General features: G+C 39.8%; 1 protein-coding gene across 6 annotated transcripts in view; it reads left to right on the forward strand.

Moving 5' to 3' along the window:
* The window catches only part of DAB1 (DAB adaptor protein 1), a 1,250,774-nt gene that overhangs the window by 590,685 nt on the left and 641,252 nt on the right, over positions 1 to 18,837 (forward strand). For all 6 annotated transcript variants that reach the window (XM_063600986.1, XM_008977956.4, XM_008977957.4 and 3 more), the window contains one exon: positions 4,191 to 4,264. The gene's annotated coding sequence lies outside the window, so the exon portion shown is untranslated. The remainder of the gene's footprint in view (positions 1 to 4,190; positions 4,265 to 18,837) is intronic.

An 18,837-nucleotide genomic window follows, 5' to 3' on the forward strand; every position in this document is an offset into this window, starting at 1 on the left:
GGTGGATCACTTGAGGTCAGGAGTTGAGACCAGCCTGGCCAACATGGCGAACCCCGTCTCTACTAAAAATACAAAAATTAGCCGATCGTGGTGGTGGGCTCCTGTATTCCCAGCTACTGGGGAGGCGGAGGCAGGAGAGTTGCTTGAGCTGGGGAGGCAGAGGTTGCAGTGAGCAGAGATAGTGCCACTTCACTGCAGCCTGGGTGGCAGAGTGAGACTCCATCTCAGAAAAAAAAATAATAATGTAATAATTCTGAAGATGCATGTACTCTATGGCACAGCAAGTCCGCTGATAAATCTCGCACATAGGTACCCAAGGAGTATACATTGTCCATTGCAACATTATTTGTGTTAGCAAAATTTGGAAACTGCCCAAATATGCATCAAATATGGATCATTAGGCTAAAATATAAACACGTGATAAAATACTATCTACATGTTAAAAAAATTATGTCTAATGGACAAAAGCTTGAAAATATAATATTAGAAAAAATAGGCTTTAAATGGATACCTACGTTAGGATACCATCTAAACAAAGTTTTAAAACATGCAAACCAGTAACATATATTGTTTATGAATACAACTATGTATTAGAACAGAAAAATATGTATGGAAATTTAGGAGAGTCATTATCTTTGTGGAATTGGGAAGAAATTCATGGGAGGGTTTGCTTATTTCTACAATGTTTTATATTAAAAAAGATCTGAAACAAATATGACAGAATGATAATATCTGACCAAACTGGTATCAGTACATAGGTTTTTGTTATAATTATGTCTGTATTCAGGTTCATGCTTGAAATATTTAATAAGAAAATAAGTAGGAGGCACTTAAGTGTGACTTAAGAGGGAATAAAATTCAAGTCTTTGCATTCCAAATAATAAAATGCAACAAGGTAAAATTGTAAACTGAACTTTGTGTGAGTCAGAGCCTGTGTCCAAACCCAGATTCAGTGCCTTCTTTTCATAATAGTTAATGAGATTAGGCTATGGAACCAGACATTCTGGGTTTGAATCTTGGCTCAGACACTCATTAAGTGTTTAATAGTGAGCATCAATTTTCTCTTATTTAAAGTGGAAACATAAGATAAAATGGAGAATGCAAAAGCAACAGAGAAAATAAATGAAACAGAGTTGGTTCTTTAAAAAGATCAAAATTTACAAATGTTTAGCTACATTAAGAAAAAATGAGAGAAGAATTAAATAACTAAAATAAGAAATGAAAGAGGGGACGTTTCTTCCAATTTTACAGAAATCAGAAGGATTATAAAGTAGAAAACAGGACCTCCTAATGTAACCGCCCAATGATTACATTCTTGCATGCTGCCCAGATGAAGCCAATTTATCAAGGCAGGGGAATTGCAATAGAGAGATTTTTACACGTAGAGCCAGCTAACGGAAGACTGGTATTTTATTCTGACTCAAATCAGCCTCCTAGAGCATTTTGGGGCAGGATTTTTCAAAGATAGTTTGGGGGAAGGGGTGGGAGTGGATAGAGCAATGGGTGTTTGCTGCTGATTGATTGGGGGTGCAATCATATGGGTGTGAGAAATGGTCCTTCTGTAGTGCTGGTCACAGGTGAGGTCACAGGCATGGTTGTTGGGTCCAGGTGGAGCCATAGGTCATCAGACATGCAAAAAACCTGAAAAGATATTTCAAAAGGCCAATCTTAGGTTCTGCAATAGTGATGTTATCTGCAGGAGTAACTGGGGAAATTGCATATGTTGTGAACTTTGAATAATAGCTGGCAATTATTTGTCTACACCTTAGCAAAATTCAGGTTTCTCTATCCTCCTAGCCTTCTGGTTTCTCATTAGCTTTACAAAGGTGGTTGGATTTTGGGAAGGCTATTATCATTTAAACTATAAATTAAATTTCTCCCAAAGTTACCTTGGTTTAAGCCCAGAAATAATGAAGGGCAGCTTGAAGACTAAAGGCAAGAAGAGATTTGGTCAGGTCAGATCACCCTCACTGCTGTAATTTTTGCACTGATATGATTTTTGCAAAGATGGTTTCACTAACAACAAATATGAGGAGGATTAAATGAGAAAATATTTGTATATTGCTTAGCATACTTTATGGCATATAATATAAAGGAAGATTGATGTGTGTTTAAGAGCTCCAGGTCTTTATGTAAAAAGACATGAACTTTAAGCCTGTTTTGAATTCCAGGCTTTCTGTCATTTTTTTTTGTTTGTTTTCTACAATAACCCTGTCAGGTTAGACTTATTGTCCCACTTTATATATAAGAAAACTGAGGCTTAGAGAGGTCAAATAAATTGTTCAAAGTTACCTAACTCTTAAAGGACAAAAATGGGATTTAAACCAGGTCTACCTCCAGAAAAATATAACTGTATATTAATATCCTGGCTATATATCACTAGTTTTATGAGTAGACTAAATTGAATTTCTAAAAAGCACTACAATAATCTATCCTGTAACTTTTTTTCCCTTGAACAGGGAGTTGACCATTCATTTCTGATTAAAACTAGTAACAAACCTCTACTTAGTTTATATATATGTAACTCCAAATGTGTAAAATAACTGAGTTGTTATAATGGGATATTGTTACTAGATAAATATTCCTGCCTTAAACAGATTCTTGGTCTTGGAATACATTGGAAAATCACTAGGCTGTGATATTTTATTATATTGACTTTGTGTGTGTGTATATTTTTAACCATAAGATCTTTTTTTTTTTGTTTTACTGACTGCTCTGAAAAATTGCTGCCTCCCTGCTTTCCATTTTCTTGTATCTTTTATGAATCTAAATGGAACATCACTTTTTATTGTCACTGATTATTTTGAATGAACAATTTTCTTAATATAATTTTTGTCAGGTCCATTTCATTAATTAATTCTTTTGTTCATTCATTCACACACTCATTCCTCCCTTAGGCAGCAAACATTGATGGAATGACAATTGTGCCAGTCTCTGACTAGGTTCAGGGGAAGCAAAGTTTAATAAGGCATAAAAACGTCATCAGAAGCACTCACAAACAGGGGAGGCAGAGATGGAAATGGATAATTCCAGTGCAGTGTTATCTTCAGAATGGAGGTATTGCTGGGGAATAGGGAGTCCCCAACTAATTGAGAAAAGTGGTACAGGAATTGTGATATTGGAGCTGAAACTTCTGTTTGCTTCTTTACTGTCTGGAAAAATAATGCATGCTCTCTGTAGAAAATTTGGAAAGCATAAAGAAACAAGAGAAAAATAACCTACAATCATACTACAAAGATGACCACTGTTATTTCTGAGGACCAACCCATGGATGAGCTGAAACTTTATCAACAATTTTGTTATACAAAATATATTTTCTGTATAGTGAACATTTAAAAAATTATTTTTATATTTACATATTATTCTTCTATGCAGAAATACCGATTTTTTTTTTATTCCTCTATTTGGTGTTTCCCTCTTACAAATAACCCTATGATGAATATCCCTGTACGTAAATACTGGTCTGCATTCATAATTGTTTCCTTAAGAAGGAACCCAGCCAGCCTGGGCAACATGGTGAAATCCTGTCTCTATAAAAAAATGCAAAAATTAGCCAGGCATGGTGGCACACCTGTAGCCTCAGCTACTCAAGAGACTGAGGCAGGAGGATCACATAAGCCCAGGAGGTTGAGGCTGCAGTGAGTCATGATTCCGCCACTGCACTCCACACTTCAGCGTGGGCAACAGAGTGACACCTTGTCTCTAAAAAAAAGACGAAGAAGAAGGAATCCGGAAGCTGAATTACAGATTAAAGGGTCTGATCGCTTTTAAGACTCAACATTTTCTCCAGTGCCTGCCTGTTTACTGATCTCAAGGCAAGAGCCCAAGCCCTTTAGAAAGTCAGATGAATTAAAAATGTGGGGAAGTTCTTTAAAAATTCTTACACTCTTTTGTGTATGTGTAGATATGTATGTATGTGCATATGTATGTATCTCAGATACAAACAGACACACGTATCCTGATTCTCTTCTAAGAGGCATTCTGTGACTACCTCTTGCCTAACACGCACAGTGGTCTGTATTTGTTGACTTTTTCGTCAGTAGTATTTTTATTTTATCCATCTCTCTATTCCCAGTGCCTGGTGTATGGGAGGAAGTTAGTAAATGTTTCTTTACTGAGAGAGAAGAAAAACAAGACCATTAAATAATTAATGTTTACTTTTTAAAATATCATGTTTTGTTTGTTTTCAGCACTCAGCAAGACATGGTGGTGAGCCCTGACTCTCAGTCTTCATGATTGAAGAACTCTTTTGTACAACACAAAGGTAAATATTTGAGTCTGGCTGGGTATCGCTGGTACAAGGAAAATCTTTCTCTTTGGGAAAATTTCCCACAAATATCTCTGGGTTCTCTCGAAGTGGTAGCTTTTGTATTTTGTGTTCCTTCTTAAAACATTTCAGAGGGTTCATGGAGCCTTTGGAATTGGTGCTTTGGGTTGCTTTTCTCTAGTCGGCTTTGTGTTTATGGTTAGAGGAAGAGAATATTGGTTCTCTTTTGTCTTTTCTTTAGGTACGTAGAAAATGTCATCAGGATCCTTAGGTTTTCCTGCCTCTGTTTTAGCCACTTCTAATAGATCATCTCAGATTGGCTTGATTTTCAACAGAACTATGTTAGCTCTCTTTCTTAAATGCACCCCTCCGCCCCACTGCCCATTTCAACATATTTACCAACAGAGGAAACTATTCTCAACTGTGGAAAATAAACTCAAACAATATGTAAGATAAATGCAGAAACATGGAAAACAGACTTGGAGATTTACGAGCATAAAGGGAAAGTACTATTATTTTGACGTCCTAGACTTTTAAATGATGGCAACCCTGAATTATATACTTCATACAGGAGCCAGGAATCCACAATTGAAAACGCCTATTCTTTTGACAAATTAGAAGCATTCATTCCAATATCTATTTCTTGTTTACTGGGGATAATGCTGAATGAATCACAGACTGGTGGATGGATGAACCTTCCAACACTTTTAATTAGCAGCACTGCCTATTAGGATGAACAGAGCATTGCTCTTCTGCCATAGATTACCCCTAACCCCCCCTTAAATGGAACAGAAATCTTATTCTCCACAAGGTAATATTCATCTCTTCTCCAGCCAGACAAGCATAGAAAATTAAACAATGGTCCATTAAAAGCCCAGATAATATATTTATCATTTCCAGTTTATGTGAGTTTGTAAGGCAAATATGAGTGGGAGCTATTTGTTATGGGACCTTGGGGAACAACAGGACTGGAGAAGGAGCAGGGAGGCTGGAGGATCTGAGACTTGTAAAAATTCATTAAAAATATGAGAAGCTTTTGGAGACAGAGGAAATTAATTACTCTGAGGGGCTCAAATATCATTACTCATTTAAGTGACCTGGTGAGGGGGCTGAGAAACCTTTTTACTGATGGTTTCTATAGTGGAGGAGGTTGGGAGCTGGGATTCCTCAGCTGTCAATTTTTGCATTTCGTTGGTGGCTTATTGACATGTTAAGCTGATTTGCACCCCAGCCTCCTCTAATGAATAGAGTTCAATGAGAAATGGGGTTGGGGTGGGGGGACACTCACCTCCTCCCTCTGCCCCACCACCATAGCATGGCCAGGTTATTTAGATGAGCTTCACCATGAAAGTAACTGCTACACCTAGGGGAAGCCTGTAATTTGCCGCAATAGAGAGAAGAGGCTGATCATTTGATGCTGGACTGAGTTTGATCTTTTATTATTGCCTTTCCATCCACAAAGCTATTCTCTGAGGTAGAGTGAATTTGGGAAGACAAATTAAGGTTTTCTACCTAAGGAGGACTAGGGAGCAGTAGCTTCTGAAAACAGTCATCTTTTCTAGATTGCCTGTCTAATAAATCTCTTTAATGCATTCTGCCTATAGACAGAGGTTGGGAATATATAGATTTGTGATGACTTAGAAGTTTAAAATCAGTAAGCATTGAGAGCAATGGAGTAAAAGCTTTCTCATACATGTGCCTTACCTAGACTCGGAACTTCAATGTTTTGATTTGAGCTCTGCCATTATGCCCCTGTGAGGCCCTATCCAAGTCACCATAGTCCTTTCAGCCTCTGTTGGATGATTTATAAAGCAGAAAAAGTAATATCTATCTTCTGTGATTGTTAAGAAGATCAATGTGCCAAAAGACCTTTGAAGGATGGAAATAACATCTGGGTATGTGGTATCCTTATCACCTATTGATATATTCTGTTTTAAAAGTATTCATCCTTAAATATTGAGGAAACTCAGTGGTCTGTGTTCCTGCTTGGGTCAAGGTTAAGGGGCTTGGCAGTATCCTCCTGGCTTGGTCAGTTAGGAATGGTGAATCAGCAAGCCAAAGAAGGAAGAGCAAATGTTGACCTGAAGACTTCTCTAGGGGGACATTATTTACATGGTTTGGGGAAAAAGAAAATAAGTAAGCGAAGCCTACCGTTGGAGAAGGTGGGAGCCCTGGATGTTCGCCTCTGGGGGAGTCCCAAGGAGTTACCACCTCTCCAACTGGAAAACATCCTATGCTTTTGAAATGGAGACACATCATTTATTTGAAGGTGCATCATTGATAAAATCATGCATTGCTGAAGGTAGTGGAGGCGATGTTTGAAGGTTATTCATCTATTCTTAGAAAGAGATGATGAAGTAAACTAGGGCAGTGTCAGTGGAGATAAAGAAGAAAAGAGAGCTTTGAGAGTCCTTTGCAAGGAAGGACTTCCAGGCTTCAGTAGCCCTGGCAACAAGCATGTAGAATAGGGAGCAGTACAGTGACTCCACACTTCAAAGTGTTCCCTAGGTGCTTGTACTGTCATTAATGTAAATGTCAAAAAGAGAAGGATACGATCCCTCCCCACAAGGAGCTCAATGAGGTAAACTATAATCATATAGAGCAGACAGAAATAAGCCCAGAAGAGCAATGCTGTGCTGAGAAAGGGTGCTACTTGAGCTGGACCTCAATGATGAGCAGTCTGTGCTGGGTGAGAAGGGTTCGAGGCAGACATTCCACAGAAGACCAGCTGCATACAGCAGCACTGAGCCACAGTTGGTTAGAGAGAAACACACTCGGCCTGTTACATTTCTTCAGCAACCAGAGTATTTTGGGGTTTTGTTTTCTGTTTTGTTTTTTGAAATGGGGTCTCGCTCTCTCACCCATGCTGGAGTGCAGTGGCATGATCTTGGCTCACTGCAGCCTCAACCTCCTGGGCTCAAGCGATCCTCCCATCTCAGCCTCCCAGGTAGCTAGGACTACAGGCACACACCACCATACCCAGCTAATTTTTTCATTTGTTTGTAGAGATAGGGTCTTGCTATGTGGCTCAGGGTAATCTTGAACTCTTGGGTTCAAGCGATTCTCTCATCTCAGTCTCCCAAAGTGCTGGAACTACAGGCATTAGCCACCATGCCCAGCAGCAACCAGAGTTTTGTGCACCAGCATGTACTCAGTGACTTTCAAAGGCTTTCATGCTATTGTTGTGTTCTAGATGTGGTAGACTACCTGCCTGTCCTCATTAGCCACCCTTGTAGTAGCCCAGGGACTTGTCCTGAGAAGATTCAGAATGCATTCTGAATAGTTGCTAAAGCAACTGTCCCCATTCTTTAGTGTTCTTTTGTGGGTTTTTTGTTTTGTTTTGTTTGCCATTACCTTTTAGAATTACTTGAAAGTCTTCAATTGGCATAATTGAGCTATTGGTTATTCATTTATTGTATTGTTTTAATTTGTCCATCTTTATATTCATCTGCAGCCATCATAGGTGAGATAGTATGCCTTTCCCATTTGGATAATAAGATGGTAACAAGACAGAAAAATGTTTTCTTGCTATTTTTTCTTTTCTCCCCCTTCTTCAGTTCTTCCCTTTAGTGCCTCCTATATGACTCTTTGTTTTTATTTCCTCAGATTCCATCTACTTACCCTACTTTTCTTCTTCATTCTTATAGAATCACACATTTTCCAATTTGAAAGGAAGTAGGAGATTCTAGATATCCAGGCCCCAAGTGTAAAAACTTCGAGAGGGTTCTTAACCAGGTGGTAATTTCCCCTTTCTTCTCTGTTATTTTTGGTGGCAGTGGTGGTGTTGCTTTTCAAAGCTGAATGTCTTAGATTCAAATCTCTGCCCCAAGATATAACAGCTGTCTGACATTGAGCAAATCAATCCCTTTAAGCTTCAGTTTCACATCAGGAAAATGAAGGTAGCAATAATACTTTCCATAGAGTATTGTTGTAAGACTTAAACAAAATAATGCATGTGAAAGGGTCTGGAACATTACATAGTCTTGACTTATAATGTCAGCAGTTATTACTGCTCATAATAATAAACATATACTATTGTAAACCCTTAAAATGCAAAAGGCAGATATGTTGATCTTTTTGACAACAAGGAAGGAAGAAGCTGAAGAGACTCTTTCCTACTCTATAGCTGGTCTTATAAAATGAAAATTCCTAGGGGCAGAGACACAGACAGCAGCTAAATCCCTGGGTTCACAAGGAGCCCTCCCTGGCTGGAGAATGACCTCACTGCTAAACAGTCAGAAGGCCTGCTAGGTTTCTAAGCTTCTCCTGGGCCTCCAAAGAGCATCTCAGTCAGCCCTCTGCCAGCTACAATATTCCTTCCTGGAGAGCATGGTAGCTTTGTAATATACCAGCGTGACTAGATTGAATTACATTACCGAGAATCTGGTTTCTTGGCATGTTTTCAGTTAGGTAGGCCACAAGGAGACTTGGGAGGTATAGCAGGATAGAAGGGAGGTGGCAGCCATCCTGTAACTCACATGCTGTTGCTCATCTGTGGATCCAGATGAACCTTGGCAGCATGAAGCAGCATGTGGGCCTGTAACTGCTTTCCCCCTCCCTGGATTCTCCTTCAGCTTCTCCATGTCCATGTCCAGATGTGTGTGCTTAACTCTTTGACAGTGGACTCTGGCTTCTACAGGTCACCCACATCATCAAGCTGCAAAGCAGTAAAAACCAAGGTTCTCATTCATTCTCATGGGATTTCAGCTCATGCTTCCGGATTCTGAACTGCTCTCAATTTCCCCTTTTAAATCCATTTTCCCTTCCTAATGGCCTGCCCAGTGGGCTTCAAGCTCTAGCATCAGATGTGAGACAACAGACTTACAGACTGCTTAACCAGCCCCCACAATTGCGTAAGGCCAAATCTCTCTAGTAAATAAATAATGCATATATAGTTATAAAATATATATATTATATAATGTATTCATTTATTCATTAGTGAAACAGAACCAACCACTAAGAGATTATATATGTGTGTATGTACATATGTGGGTATGTGTGTATATATGTATGTGTGTATATATATATGCATACACACACATATGTGCATGCACATATACATCATCTACAAGTGCTTGTTTCTGCTTCTCTGGTTGCACCCTGATTGATTCAGACAGGAATGAGCTTTTTATAATAGGGAATTCCCTACTTCATAAGGCAGCACATTTATTTTCTAGCTTCCCTCTATGACTCCCTTTTCTGTAATACAGCAAAAAAGAAATTAACCTTGTAATCCAAAAATGTTTTTCAGTCCTGATATATCCTACTTTCTCTTCTGGACTTGTGCCCCTCTCAGCCCTAAAGCCTCTCACCACCTCATTGCCACAGACCTCACCCATTCCAGTTCATTCTCTCTAGTTTCTCGCCTTTTTTGAACTTCCAAATCAGGCTCCTCATGAAATTAACCCTGTAAGTAGTACTATGCTAGAGAGGCTCTTCTGACCATTCCATTTCACCAGGCTTGTTTCCTTCTCATCCTCCCTGTGCCTTTCGAAGATAATGCCTTGATTCTGAATGTTGACAAGGCACAAGGTGATATAGAGGGAAGAGAGGAAATCACAGAATTTAGAATCAGAAGACCCTCGTTTGTGTCTGGTCACCACAGAGTGCTGACTGCATCTGTTTATTTAGCTTCTGCGGGCCTTAGTTTTCTCAGTTGTGAAATGGACACACTAATTGCTGACCAGCCTATTTTCAGACGTTCTCTGAGTCCACTGAAACCTGAGCAGTCCTAGATGTTTGAGGTCCTTCAAACTTGAATCTGACTACCCAGTCTCGGATTAGCCCAAGCCTAGGTTAGGGAAGTTCCAATTGTGACCAAGTGTTGAGCTTGAGAATTCGTAATGGAGTGGCAAATCAGGACACATTTTTTAATACAAATAAATATCTTGAAGTAGTAATAACCTAAATTTGTATACTATTCAGGATCTACCATAGTAAATCTTTGCCTAAATTGTTTCTTGAAGAAGCTGAAGAAATGAAATATATAGTGGTTCCTTTTGAATGAGAGTGTATGTAAAAAGTCCTTATATATCAAAAATGTCACAAAGGGAAAACACTGAATATGAACGAGTAACTAAACATTCTCTTGCTCAAACCAGTTAATAACTAACATAAAAGCAAATGCAAAAATAGACATGATAGAACAATCTATTATAAATCTGACTACAAATAAGGAACTAAAAGCTATAAGTAAGAGACTTTTAAAAAAGAACACAGCCAAGTGATGAAATTAAGTATATACAAATGAAACTGTGTGAATGAATCATATAACTATCCATTCAAAGACAAGAGCCCCTGACCTCTCAAGCAGAGGGTATCCATGCAAAGAGAAGAGGTAACTGTAGGAACATCTTATTCTTAAAGTGCAACATAGGCAGCCAATTGTGAGTGCACAAACCTGGCTAGAAAAATCTCCGTAATTGGCAGGTATATTGCCCCCAGACAGAGATGTGGAGGATAAAAGGTGACAGCTGAAATCCACATTGATGACCAAGCCTCACTCTGCTCCCCTGCACACATTTATATGTGAACGATAGCCAAAGTTGAAGAAATAGCTGGCTGTTCCCCCACTGTCCTCCCTCCACACACATCCTGCCTATCTTACAAGCATCAAACAAGTGCTGTAGTCCAGCACCTGGCACATGGTAGGTGCTCAAGTAATATTTGTGTGAGGTGCACAGGTATTAATGAATTGCCAAAGAACTCATGGAGAAAGTCTAGAGATATTAGCAGACATTATGACAGCATCTGGGACAAAATGAAATGGAACAAAAAATGCCCAGGAGAATTATTCTCTGCTAAAGATTTAACACGCTGATGTTCATAACACCTCACCTGCCAAAGGTATCCTATTCAAAATGAAGGAAGCAACAGAACAGGATTAAATTGGCACAGCTGGAGAAGGTCTGCCTGTGTGAAGAGCCGAACGTTATCTCCAGGCAACGGATGGAGTTGTAACGTGAATATTTTTATTTTTAGTGTTGGGGAGAAAATGAATTTGATCCAAGAGACACCTAGAGTTGATAAGAGAAGATTGGGGCTTGAGGGAGGGAGGGGATATATAATAAGCTCAGATCAAGAAGGCTGAGCAAAGAGGTAGAGTAGAGGGGAGACATATGGAAGTGGATCTTGTTATTGCAGAGTGGTGCCAGAATGTGTAATGAGGTGCTCCAGGGCACCTGGTCAACACAGGCTCCCTACTGCTTGGGACAAGCAACATCAGAGTAGGCACCTAAGGGCTAGGGAATCAGCTTCCAATAGATAAAGAATAGCAGCAATCCTCCTGTATGGAATGTCTGTGTCCTTTGGGGAACAGGAGATTCTTTATTAAATCACTTAACATGGTATATTATATTTTTCTGTTTGCATTTTTCTCTCACTCTTTACATTTTCCTATGGTACTGAGACATGTTTTTTCATTGTTTCTTGTTTGTTTTGCATCTTTATTTCTAGCACCTAGCTCTGAGAACTTAAAAAAAAAATCACTGAGCACTTCCATATGCTAATGATAATAAATCAGACCCTGGACATGTGAGAAAGCTATTGTTATCTGCGTTTGTAAGTAAAGAAGCAGAAGATCAGAGACGTGAAGCAGTTTGCTTATAGTCACACAACTGGTGAATTGCTGAACTAGGACTCTAGCCCAGACCTATGTGGATGAAATTTGTGAACTGCTCACAATTTCCCTAAATCTCGGAGCCTGTAATTGAGTAGGTGATCTCTAAGTTCTTGAGCACTTCTTGGAAGGACGGAGGAAGAGAAGGATACAGGATGAGAGGATAGATAATGAGACGGGAAAGGAAAAGATTTGAATAGCAATAACCAGACTTGGAGAGTATCTGTTCTGGACAGATCATAGACAAATAAGCCTGACAAAAATATTATTCAGAGATTACTCTGGGGTTACTGAATTATAAAAAAAAAAGGAACCAGCACTTTGGGAGACCGAGGTGGGCAGATCACATGATCAGAAGATCGAGACCATCCTGGCTAATACGATGAAACCCTGTCTCTACTAAAAGTACAAAAAAATTAGCCAGGCGTGGTGGCGGGTGTCTGTAGTCCCAGCTACTCGGGAGGCTGAGGCAGGAGAATGGCGTAAACCCCGGCAGCGGAGCTTGCAGTGAGCGGAGATCATACCACTGCACTCTAGCCTGGGCGACAGAGCGAGACTCCGTCTCAAAAAAAAAAAAAAAAAAAAAAAAAAAAAAAAAAAAAAGAAGGAACTGGGCAAGAGTTTCACCAGGGAACATTGGGTTTTATCCATGAAGAAACCAGGAATTTAGACTAAGTCAGGTATATAAGAATATAAGATCAAAGTTGGAAAGGGAGTGAGGTGGAGATTTGTATGAAGAAGAAAGCTCTGCTGGCTGGCTTCCCTGCAATGAGCTAACCCCAACTCACCCATCCCACCTCCACTCCCAGGCCTCAATTTGCTCATTTTGTCCTTATAGCAACCTTAGAGGAAATAATTACTATGTTTTAAGGATGAGGAAATTAAGACACTAATTAACTCACTAATGCCAGGAGTGAGTTTAAATGCAGTCACTAGGACTAAGTTACTCAGACACCAAACATTGTGGGAGTGTCCAATTTGCTGCAAGATGATTCTTCCAAAGGACATTTCTGTAGGAATTTCATCTAACAGCAGCCTTCATTTAAGCCAAGCATGTCTCTTTCTATAAGTGCATTCAGGAAAAATAAAAAGACTTTCCTGAGCTTGCATGCCCCTAGATTCTTTACCTCTCTGCAGCTCTAATGTTACTCTAATGCTGATGTCTTTATTTATCAGTGTCTCAGCTGGGGACACTAGCTCTGGGTGTCCCATTGAAGGTAATGTTCCCAGATGGCTCACAAATTAGGTTCAATAAAATGTAGCCATTCTTCTCTTTTAGTGAGTCCTTAGTGCTGAACCCATTTAACTTACCTAATACCCTATTTGAGTTGTTATATCCTAAACATGGATTGATTAGAACAAGGGAATAGGCTCTCAGGGGAGTGCAATAAGTTTTTTGAAGTGGATAGAGGCCCTGCTTTGAAGCTGAAAATCTAACTTAAGGCTCCCTTTGCCACTTGTTAACTGTGTGGGCTTGGTTTCTTGTGTCACCCTTCTCATTCATTTAGCCTCAATTCCCTTACCTGTAAAAAAAGGAAATTAGAAGTGGTTGTGAAGAGTAAGAGGTGATATATATGTGAAAATACTTGGTAAAGTATAAATGGTTATAGAAACATAAGTTAATACAATACATTTAGACATAAAACATTAATAGGAGTGCACCACCTCAGTGGAAACATACCCCTCAACTAGAAATTTTAACAAAAAAAGGAAGCAGGAAATTTTAGAAATCTAAGGAACCTCAGAGATGATCTATTTCAACTTCCTGTTTGGCAGATGAGGAATTTGAGGCCCCAAGTGATGAGGAACTCACATTAAGTCACATAGCAAATGACACAGAGAGCAAACCTGTAATACACGAGACCTGCATCTGCACTCATCATCTTCTGCCCACAGCCTCTACTTCCTCTCGTGCCATGCTTCTGCAGACTGTGGCCTTTGATGGAACCGCTGAAACCAAGAGCTTCCAACTTCACATGCCAGAGAGAAAGCCCATGCCTCTAAAGCCTGACTATTCCAAGTATTTTGGGGACCTTTCTTTTATCTGCAATTAGAAGGATGAATATTACAATTTTAGAAAGATGGCCTATCTAATGTGATTTCCGTGGGACTCTGTATGGTTTGTGTTTTCAGCACTGAAGGGAGTATCTAGAGCACTTGTTGATTCTGTCTCTGAAACAGACTCAAACATTTTCTTCCCTCTCCAGTACATTAGAATGTAAGCACCCTGAGGGCAGCGACCTTGTCTGTAATCTCTTTCACAAGAAGACACCCCCAGTGCTGAGCACGATACACAGTGCATGCTCAGTATTTGTTGAATGAAAGAGGGCATACCGGCTGCCTTTGCCTTAGTTCATGGACACATTATTTTCTCAAGAGCTTCTTAAAGTGCTCCAACTCTAGTCTCACTCCTTCCAAACCCTCCTTCACACTGCCCTCTGAGTATCCTGCTCAATTACAAATATGAAAAGGCGACTCCTCTGCTTAAAACTTTTCAGTGGCTCCCCTTTGCCTACTGGAACTGGAAAAGTTCCTTATTGGAGACTTTAAAGTTCTTTACTAAAGTTCTTTACTAAAGTTCTTTACTAAAGTTCTTTATAAAGAACTTTATAAAGTTCTTTACTAAAGTTCTTTACTAAAGTTCTTTATAAAGAACTTTATAAAGTTCTTTACTAAAGTTCTTTATAAAGAACTTTATAAAGTTCTTTACTAAAGTTCTTTATAAAGTTCCTGGCCTTATCTGTAGAACCCTCTCTTTCCATCCCCACCTTTCAACACACACACACATACACACCCCCCACACTCACACCCTTGTATTTGTTTCCAGCCACACTGGATTACCTATGACTGTTACAAGAAAAGAGCCAACTCTTTCCATACCATTTCTTCTACCTGGAATGCCCTTTCCTGCCTTTGCCATTTGGTGAACTACGTATTCCTCAAGCCCCTTCCCTCACTGCTTTGGTGTCTTCTGAAGTCCAGCTCATTAGGGGGACTCCTCAGGAACATAAACTGTGTCTTTGATCCCCATGGATTAGGAAATAGGTGATAATCCTGAGCATTAGACCTTTCCCTTCAGCAATACAGATTATTAAGATGAGGTTAAAACTAAGCTGAGTTATGATGATGACAGCATTTGTGCTAGATCTAAGCACTGGGAGAAGGATGGTTTGCATGGTAGGATCTGGGGAAGAGCAGGGACTTGCACACCATTGCAGATGACATCATTCTCAACAGATCTCAGCCTTATCATCTGACACTCCTCGCCCAGAACTGCTGAAAACATGTACTTTATAAAATGAAAAAATATATAAACACTGATTTTTATCTCCTCATTTAACTCTAATAAAGTTATCACACATGATTTATTGTTTTTATTAATGAAAAGTAACAATATGCCATGTTTTTGTAAGCCCCTTTTTGATTATTTATGTATTCATGAATTTTAACGTTAAAACTAATCTAAACATATTCTGTGGAGTTTAGAAATTAGCAAAAAAAACAAAAACAAAAAATAACCATCATCCCTCACTTGGGTATATTTATTTTTTCTAGTCTTTACATTATGCATTTTTATATTTCATTTTATATGACTAGTATCAGATTATAAATACAAATATAAAGCTTAGTTGGTTTTACCCATGCCAAAAGTGTTTCTCTATGCTGCCAAATACTCTCAGTAACAATCATTGTAAACAACTGAATAATATTCCATTGAGTGAATGCTCCATTATTAAGTAGATCCACTATAATTCATTTAGTCATTTCCCTATTGTTGAAGACTAGTTTCCTTGCAAGTTTTTATCTTTATCAGTTATATATGAGGACACCTTCATAACACAGAGATATTCTACCCTTTGTTGTTATTGCCTTAAGATGTCTCTGATGCCTATTACTAATTTGTAAGCACTCCCCTTACTAAAAACATTTAATGCCCTCTTACATTCTACCTCCTGTCCAAGATTGAAGTTGATCCATGCTCCCTAATCATACCCTGGCTCTTGTCTAAGTCTCAGCATCCTGTCTTTATCAACCCTGCCTCCCATGTTACCCTCACCTGCCGACCCGCCTTGGTTTTGATACACATACCAAGCTGCGCTTTCAGCCCTGTGTTGGTGCTCAGACTGCATGATGACCTCAGCTACCCCTACACACACCTGCATATACCCACCACTCTGCTCAAACCCAGATCAGCTGGTGCCTCCTCTGGGAATTCTTTGCTGGCTCCTACAGGATGGATTAGGCATCTTTCCCGTGGGATTCCATGATTCCCTGTGCATATCTTTATCATTATGCTGACAACACTCCATTGAAAATATATGACTCACTGAAGCTGGGAATGCATTTTTTTCATTATTTCTCCAGTTGCTTGCACAATTCCCAACACATAGTTAAGTATGACATAGGTGATAAACCTATCAATAGATTTGGCAACTGAGATATTCCTGTAATATGTTATGGGAAGAGCAAAATATGTAAAGTATTAGTAGATAGTAAGTATCTCATCTTATCCCATTTTTAAATGGTATGAAATATTAGTAAAGCACAAAGAAGAAAAATATTGTGAGATTGCTATAAAAAAGCCCCTGCATACTGAAGAATACGCAAAGACCCCAATTAATTTATGTACAGCTTTACAAATATGTAACATTTTATTTTTTTAATTTTTATGACCCTGTCTCATTAACTACCATCCATATGTTAATGATATCCATATTTATCCATATTTATATTATCCATCCATATTTCTCTCTAATCCTATCACTTCCCTGAATTTAGAACTCCATCTGTATCCTCAAACATCTCTATTGGATGTCTTCTGGCAACTCAAACTTCAAGAAAATTCAGAACTAAACTCTCGATTATCTGCCCCAGCTATTCCTCCCATAACTTTTTCCATCTTAGTGAATGGCAACTCTGGTATTCAGGTGCCCAGTCAGAAACCTTGGAGCCACCTTTGACCCACCCTGCTCTTTTGTACGCCGCATATCTCACCCACGAGCACATTTTGTTGGCTCTACCTGCAAACTGCATTCAGGATTCAGCCAGTCCTCACCACCTTCTCTACTGCTAGTACCCTGCTCAAAGCCACTATTGCTGTTCATCTGGATTATTGCAAGCACCTCCTGACTGATTGCTTAGCTTTCAACTTTGTGCCCATATTTTACACACAAGAGTATCCTTTCAAATGTCCTCCTGTCCTTGTTTAAAGCCCTCTAATGACAACCCATCTTGAAGTCCTAGCATGGTGTACCAGTCTGCTTGGGCTGCCATAACAAAATACCACAGACTGGGAGGCTTAAACAACAGACATTTATTTTCTCACAATTCTGGAAGCAAGAGGTTCAAGATCAAAGTGTCAGCAAATTTGGTTTCTGGTGAGACCTCTCTTCCTGAATTGTAGGGAGCCGCCTTCTCACTGTAGCTTCACGTGGCCTTTCCTCTGCGCACACTCGGGGAGAGAATGGGAGAGAGTGCTCCAGTGTTTTCATTTTCTTATAAGGGCACCAGTTTTTTGGTTTTTTTTTTTTTTGGTTTTTTTTTGTTTGTTTTTGAGACCGTGTCTCGCTCTTTTGCCCAGGCCGGACTGCTATGGCGCTATCTTGGCTCACTGCAATCTCCACCTCCCAGGTTCACGCCATTCTCCTGCCTCAGCCTCCCGAGTAGCTGAGACTACAGGCGCCCGCCACCACGCCTGGCTAATTTTTTTTGTATTTTTAGTAGTGACGGGGTTTCACTGTGTTAGCCAGGATGGATGGTCTCGATCTCCTGACCTCGTGATCTGCCCGCCTTGGCCTCCCAAAGTGCTGGGATTACAGGCGTGAGCCACCGCACCTGGCCAAGGACACCAGTTTTATTAGATTAGAGCAGCGGTCCCCAACCATTTTGGCACCAGGGACTGGTTTTGTGGAAGACAAATTTTCCATGGACCAGGGTCAGGGGGATGGTCTCAGGATGATTCAAGTGCATTACAATTATTGTGTAATTTATTTATATTATTATTACATTGTAATATATAATGAAATAATTATACAACTCACCATAATGTAGAATCAGTGGGAGCCCTGAGCTTGTTTTCCTGCAACTGAGGGTGTGATGGGAGACAGTGACAGATCATTAGGCAGTAGAGTCTCATAAGGAGCACCCAACCTAGATCCCTGGCATGCTCAGTTCACACTCCCATGAGAGGGTTCACACTCCCATGAGAACCTAATGCCATAGCTGATCTGATAGGAGGCGGAGCTCAGGCAGTAACGCAAGCGATGGGGAGTGGCTGTAAATACAGATGAAGCTTCGCTTGCTTGCCTGCCGCTCACCTCCTACTATGCGGCTCAGTGCCTAACACACCATGAACTGGTACCAGTCCATGGCCCAGGATTTGGGGACCCCTGGATTAGAGTGCTGCCCTTATTACCTCATTTAACCTTAATTATCTCCTTAATGACTCTATCTCCAAGTAACATCATGTTTGCATTGGGGCTTAAACTTGTGAATTTGGGGAGACACATTTCAGTTCATAACTGCAAATTCCCATGTGATTCATGGCACACTGTCCTCACCTCCATTAGCTGCTATAGCCAGCCTGGTCCCCTGTACCTCCATGAATACTCCTAACATGCTCCCATCTCAGGGATGCTGAACTGGCTGTCCCTCTGCCTAGACTGTCCTCCAGACATCTGCATGGCTTACCCCTTATAACCTTCAGATCTCTGCTCAAATGCCATTTATTGGCTATTTCTTCTTTGACCACCTTATATAAAATAGTATACCCTCCCCACGCCATTGCCATACCTCTATACTCTGTACCTTGTTTAACTTTTCTCTAAAACATTGTCACCACCATTATATATTTATTTATTTATTCCTCTTTTCCTCCTCCATTCCAGTGGGAGAAGTATAATCTCCTGAATACAAGATTTTCATTATACCTTTTTGTTTACAAGGATATTGC

Source organism: Pan paniscus, chromosome 1, assembly GCF_029289425.2.
Source record: "Pan paniscus chromosome 1, NHGRI_mPanPan1-v2.0_pri, whole genome shotgun sequence".
NCBI lineage: Eukaryota > Metazoa > Chordata > Mammalia > Primates > Hominidae > Pan > Pan paniscus.